This window comes from Brienomyrus brachyistius, chromosome 1 (genome assembly GCF_023856365.1).
Source record: "Brienomyrus brachyistius isolate T26 chromosome 1, BBRACH_0.4, whole genome shotgun sequence".
Taxonomy (NCBI): domain Eukaryota; kingdom Metazoa; phylum Chordata; class Actinopteri; order Osteoglossiformes; family Mormyridae; genus Brienomyrus; species Brienomyrus brachyistius.
The window spans coordinates 45,509,742-45,515,928 of NC_064533.1; the positions used below are offsets into that span (position 1 = coordinate 45,509,742).

Here is a 6,187-nt window from a genome sequence, read left to right on the forward strand (position 1 = left end):
ACTAAGAATACTTAAAATAGCGAAGAAATAATAATCAAATGCTAAAACATTCAATGCAATTTAACGACTGTTATGGATTATATTTATGTTTCCACACATTCATTTTTCTTCGGTCCATAGCAATGTGTGAGGCATATAATGCATAACAGGCATTATATATTACTGCGTACTTTAGAACGGCCTAAATAATTGTTACACGATTCTACATCTAATAGATGTATAAACATACATAGATATACACCATGTGTAGAATTATTAGACAGCTGTGTGTTTTGGTTGTATCTTCTCTTCCGACCAATAGTTCAGCCCAAATTAATCTCCAATTAAGAATGGACTGTTTAAAACAGAGCGTGCTCAGTATTTTGTCTGAGTACCTTCTATCTGGACTAAAACAGGAAACCATAGATACTTTGCAAAATTATTAAGCAAGTTATTATTACTATTAAAACTGTCCAAAACAGGAGAGCAGGAAAAAATTCTATAGTAAAATATCAAGGATGCAAAACAATTACAACTGGCAAACTTTTAAAGCGTGATCACTATACAATCAATTGTTTTGTAGCCAACAGTCACATATGATGCTAGAAGCATGTAGAGAGACACAAATTAACTACCAGATTTCTGTCAAATTAATGTAGAGACTTCCATAAACTCTTTAGCATCAAATGTCACTATTTTTCAATACTGTAATCTGAACGCTGTCCCTGGCAGTACTAGGTGCGGTCTGCTGCGTGACATTACTGAGTTCACAAAGGTTGAAACACAAGCTGCACTCAATAAGACACACAAGCTAAAACATTAACAATGGACACGGACACATCTCCTCTTGTAGGGGCAGATGGACGGGCCGGTGGATGGACACCCTCTTCAAGCACCAACGAGGTGGTGCAGGAGCAGTGTTGTAGGCTGCAATTATCAGCGATGAACTTTTAAGACCTTCCTTACTTGCAGATGGTGAAAGACCAAGCCCAAAGATCTACTGCCAAGATCTAGAAGATACCTTCTTCAAACACTGGCACAAGAAAAAGTCACCAGCATTCAAAAATGCTATGATGTTCACGCAAGACAATGTCCCTTTCCATGCATCAAAGCATTCCATGGATTGGCCAAGAAAGGCTTGAAAGGTGATTGAATTATGACCTGGAATCCTTCATCGCCTGATTCAACCCCCATTGAGAAGTACTGGGCCTCACTAAAGAATGAGATTTACCAACGTGGCAAGTAGTACACTTATAAGGAGAGCATCTTGGAAGGGGTCCTACCTGCCTCAACTAATACAGGACATAATCGAATCAAAGACTTCAACGGTTCAATGGATAACAGGCTCATGATGGTTACTGAGAAGAGGTCTATAGAGAACATTAAACGATGACTGAGGTTTGTCATTCCTTTTATAGAATGAATAACTAAACCTTTTTTTATTTCTGTTGATGGTGAAGAGAGAAAAATCCACTGTTTCTGATTGCCTAATAAATTTGTACACTGATAATCACGTGTTTTATTTTCGTTTGTGACAGACTAATGTAACATTTTATCTCTACATAAATTTACTTGGAGCAAAGGAAAACTTCTGAATTCACCTATATATGTTTGCCTAAGTTACATATATATATATATATATATACACACACACACACACACACACACACACACATATATATAACTACACATTTGGATAATGATTGGATGAGCTATTTTTTATCACAACAAGAGGATTAATAAATCTTTTCCTTTTTTAAGTAAACACTTGACTTAACCATGATTTAACCATGCAAAATTCATGAGCTACACTACATTCAGAAATGAATAATCATTGGTGAAATGCAAATTTAGGAAACACCAAGCCCCAGTTTGGTTATGAATTCTGAGCTACATTTTTCAATCACAGCTTCAATCCACACGGCAGCACACCGCTCTGTAGTCTATCACTTAGTCATACAAGGAGTTTCTCCCCTTACACTGCTTTCATATTGTATAATACAAAATTCATTATCTTTATTTTCTATAAAAGTATATCTTATATCTATATCTATAAAGAGTATATCTTATAATACAAACACTGTAGGCAGGGCATTTGTTATTTTTTTGTCTCCAGTTTCTTACTGTTTGCCAAATACTACTAGGCACATATAATTTGTAGAGCAGTTTGCTAATCAGTTACTTAGTCAACATATTCTGGATACAAATCTGCAGGACCCTCGGGTGTAGTTAGATCTGATCACTCGGGGCAATAGTAGCTAGAAACTCCCCTGACAGAACCCCGTTTAAATATCATCTTCTGGATCATGAGATGCTGGGTTCACGCTGATGAAGATCTGTGTACCAGACCCCAGAAAGACTGAAAGGAGTGTTCCCATCCTCGGTGGCTGAAACACATCTCCGTGCGCCAGCTTCAAACCAGATTCCTCCTGGGCATCCTCTTGGAAGAATGGCACAAAGGATCATGAAACAGCAACATAACTGGCGCACCAATTACAGTTAATATGCTTCAAACAGCTTGTACTGGGGTCACCAGTTCTGCTGATCACTTTAAGAACTCCAACCGTCAGTCTGTCTAGAGTGCAAGAGCTGCAGGAACAATTAATCACCTCTCTCTATGATAAAACAGGTTAACACGCAATTCTTAACATGAGTGTGGCCCGAAAACCCCTTCTGTTATGGGTGAGAGAGCAAAATAGCACTAAAATGCTAAGGTGCGCTAAAACACCCAGAATTAAGCAGGCGGCCTTTGTTTGCCATACATAGATACTAAGGTAAAATCAACCCGTCTGACCAGCCACCCAAAACAGTTGTTACAGCCACGCTTATTAAATCCTTGGATGCTGAATATGAACCTGACCTTCCCACCTGCTCCACGCAAACAGGAACAACAAACTCAGCCTGCCAGCACACCACCATAGAGCATTAACGCGGGAGCAGAGCATCGACCATCTCCACCTGCATGCTGTTATTTTAAAAGCATTCTGTCAGTGCATTTATTACAGAAAGGAAGGAAGACCTTGTCACTCGGTGCTCTTTTATGTTAAGTTTATGTAAAAGCAATCGCTCACGACAGAGTCCATCTGGCTGTAGCGGGCGATGTCTTTGAGCAGCGTCCTCGGCGTATTCATGGCCACCATGCTCGAGAGGAACAGCACAATGACCAGGGAGTTCATGATACTGCAGGTCAGGGAACAGCAAGATTGTCCATATGCCCACAGATGACAGTGGGGTAGCAGCTAAGAGCGAGACAGACAAACTCACCTAGCCACTGGATACTGGTGTGCTGCACTGATTCCAAAGTCTAATCCTGATTATCCCATCCCCCTACAGAAAAAGTAAGGGAATATCATAGATTTTTTTAGATGTGTGTTTGTATTAATTCAGCTTAATTAGGGCTTTATGTGATTCATAAAAAAAACAGTTTATTTTTTTTAAACAATTTTGAATACATCTTTTAATACTTTGCCTATAAAATGTCAGACTACATAAAAAGTCAACTTTTTAAAGTACAACACTTTCAGATATATTCAATTATGTATGAATACACTCTCAGAAAAAAAGGATAAAAATGTGTACCTTTGCTTGTCACTGAAGCTGTACCCTTTTAACAAAAGGCTGTAGCCTTTTAAGGTACGGAAATGGACTCTGACTAGCATCCTTAAGGTACAAACAGCATTAACGTACCATCAGTGGTGCAGAAATGTTCCACAGAGTCCTTTTCTGTACCTTAAAAGGTATATACAATTACCTACAGCTAAGGGTACAGTTGGCAGACCCTTGAGGGTAGAGCCCCAGTGACAAGCAAAGGTAAAAAAAATTTTACCCTTTTTTGCAGAGACAAAACTAACATTTATGACACAAGCATCTTTGGGCTGCCCAGTGTTAGTCATATGACATCCAATGGGAAAACCACCCTGAATTCTGGGCATTTTCCGCATGGTAGCGCCAGGTAACTGGCATATCACCCACAGTCCCGCAGAGGTGGTCTGTTCGCACTGTGGCGTAATGGGAATCACCGTAAAAACGCACATACTTTAGGTAATAAGGAGAGTATCCTGATGAGTAGGATCCTCAGTAAGTACTTTACTCCTGTAGATTTACAACACACTACATAATACAGCCTTATTTGTACAATGCAACATGTAAATAATACAATTAAAACACTCTACTGTGGGGAAGCAGAAATTGAAGCTTGATAAAGCATTTATCCTGGGCCTTCGGTTTCTTCTACTCTCTGGCGCGCGCACACACACACACACACACACGCACGCAGTGCGATCGCTGCCGCTACAGACAGCCGGGGCGTGGCTCATCGGCGAGGAGCCAGCTGGCTGAGGCATCCCCGGGAGACCAGCACTCATCTCCCGCTGGGCGCAATTGAGAGCTCCAGACCTGCTCCGGCTCACGGCACAGTCAAGATCTGCTCCTGACAGACAGTGTCGATCTGCGCCTGCGCGCCCGCGTCCTCCGCCGCGGGCTCGGGGCTGCCCACACGCGAGCGTGCAGCCAGCCCCCCGGAAAGTGCTTACAGCTACAATAAATGCAGGAATACGCTTCCCGGGCAGCAGAATGCAAATAGGACGCCTTCAGAGAGATACATACAGTGCATGGATTCTCACAGTATACACATGATTGGTAATATTAGGAAAGACTCAAAGCCACATTTAAAAGCTTGCAAAAGACTTAGAACTATTTGGCACCGTATCGTGTTACAGAAGCCTTCCTGTACTGCGCTGCTGAAAGGTAAACTAAGGAACTGCGACTCAGCCATGAGCAGGCACTTTGCTACAAATGCACCCCCTGTGGGTTTCGGGTGCTGTCACCTCACCCTGGCAGAAGCCCCCCGGGGTTTGCACTCTCTCTGACTCACTAACACAGATTACGTGACACAAATGCGGCTTCTTCCAACAATAACAATACCGTGCACGGGCTCAACATTTCTACATTCTCAGCAAAAGACATTAAGCATCCGCAGTTTCCGCCACCGTTGTACCTGCATATATTCTTATATTTCCGATGTTTCCAGGTTCAGCTCTATCAAAATAAGATTTTTATTCCCTAATTATTGCATGCCCTCTAGCGGTGCAGACTACTTAAAGCAGCCTAAAACAGGATAATCTGAAGAAGGAAAAATCGCATTTTATAACTCCCAAAAACAGGAAAACAAAAAACAGGTCTATCTGGTAGACAGAAAATTCACAAGTTTATTATGAAAATCACAAGTGAAATCAAACATGCATAATTTATATCCGGTTCCTATATCTTTTGTTATATATTTAATTAAGATATTGTAAAATGGATCCTGTGGCAACTGATTCAACCACAGCTTGAGGAATAAGACTTCTATAAAAATGGACAAATATTTATAAAATGAAAGCAATCTTTTGACCTGCTTCCAAATTTCATGCAAAAATTATGGCTACATCAGTACAACTCAGCAACGGTGCCGATAGTTCAGCGTCATTCCTCATTAACAAAAAATCCTGCATGGTCTTGTCTCCTTGCTTATATGTTTTTGTAACACCCGTCCTTAACTTTGAACTTGAACAAAATATTTTTTAAAATATTTAAAAATATTAAAATATTTTTAATTTGGCTTAAGTTGGGCTTATGTGATTTACAAAAAAACAGCTCTATATTAATTTATAAAGACATATGCTCATAACAGGTTAACAGTTTAGCATCATTAAAATTGCAAAAATAAATTATACCACATAATTAGATAAAAAAAGATCAACAGACACATAAATATACAAAATACAGCATAACACACAACTTATATGAAGAAGGATCAATCATTTAATCAAATAAAACTTCACCCAATTTTTGAGAGTCCCATCTCTGACTCTTCAGAGCAAAAATCAAGCCTGAAAAAAAAATACAGATTCTCAAAAAATGTATCGTGTCATAAACGCTACCGCTAACATTTTTATACTTTCAGATCCCAGGAAGGTCATTGGTGAACAGGTGTCACTCCCAGTTAAACTCAAGAGCACAAACACACAAACAGTCACATTTTGTTCAATGATCATGCCTTGAACCTGATATGCCTTCTGGGGGCGTCTTCTTTCACTTGGGTTGTTATCTCACAATTTAATATGTATGTTCCATCCAAACCCCTCCCCACTTCCCCTTTTTAACAAACAGAAAAAGGTCACATTTCTGAGAAGTGACTTACACGCATGTTTCACGCTGGGTCGTCACA

General features: G+C 40.0%; 1 long non-coding RNA gene across 1 annotated transcript; it reads right to left on the reverse strand.

Annotated features, from left to right (window-relative positions):
* Positions 1-6,003, reverse strand: LOC125705081 (uncharacterized). The gene is made up of 3 exons (XR_007381344.1): positions 5,802-6,003; positions 3,244-3,306; positions 1-3,159 (listed from the first exon to the last, which is right to left on the reverse strand). It is a non-coding gene; the product is annotated as an uncharacterized LOC125705081 (long non-coding RNA).
* Between the last annotated feature and the right edge of the window lie 184 nt (positions 6,004-6,187).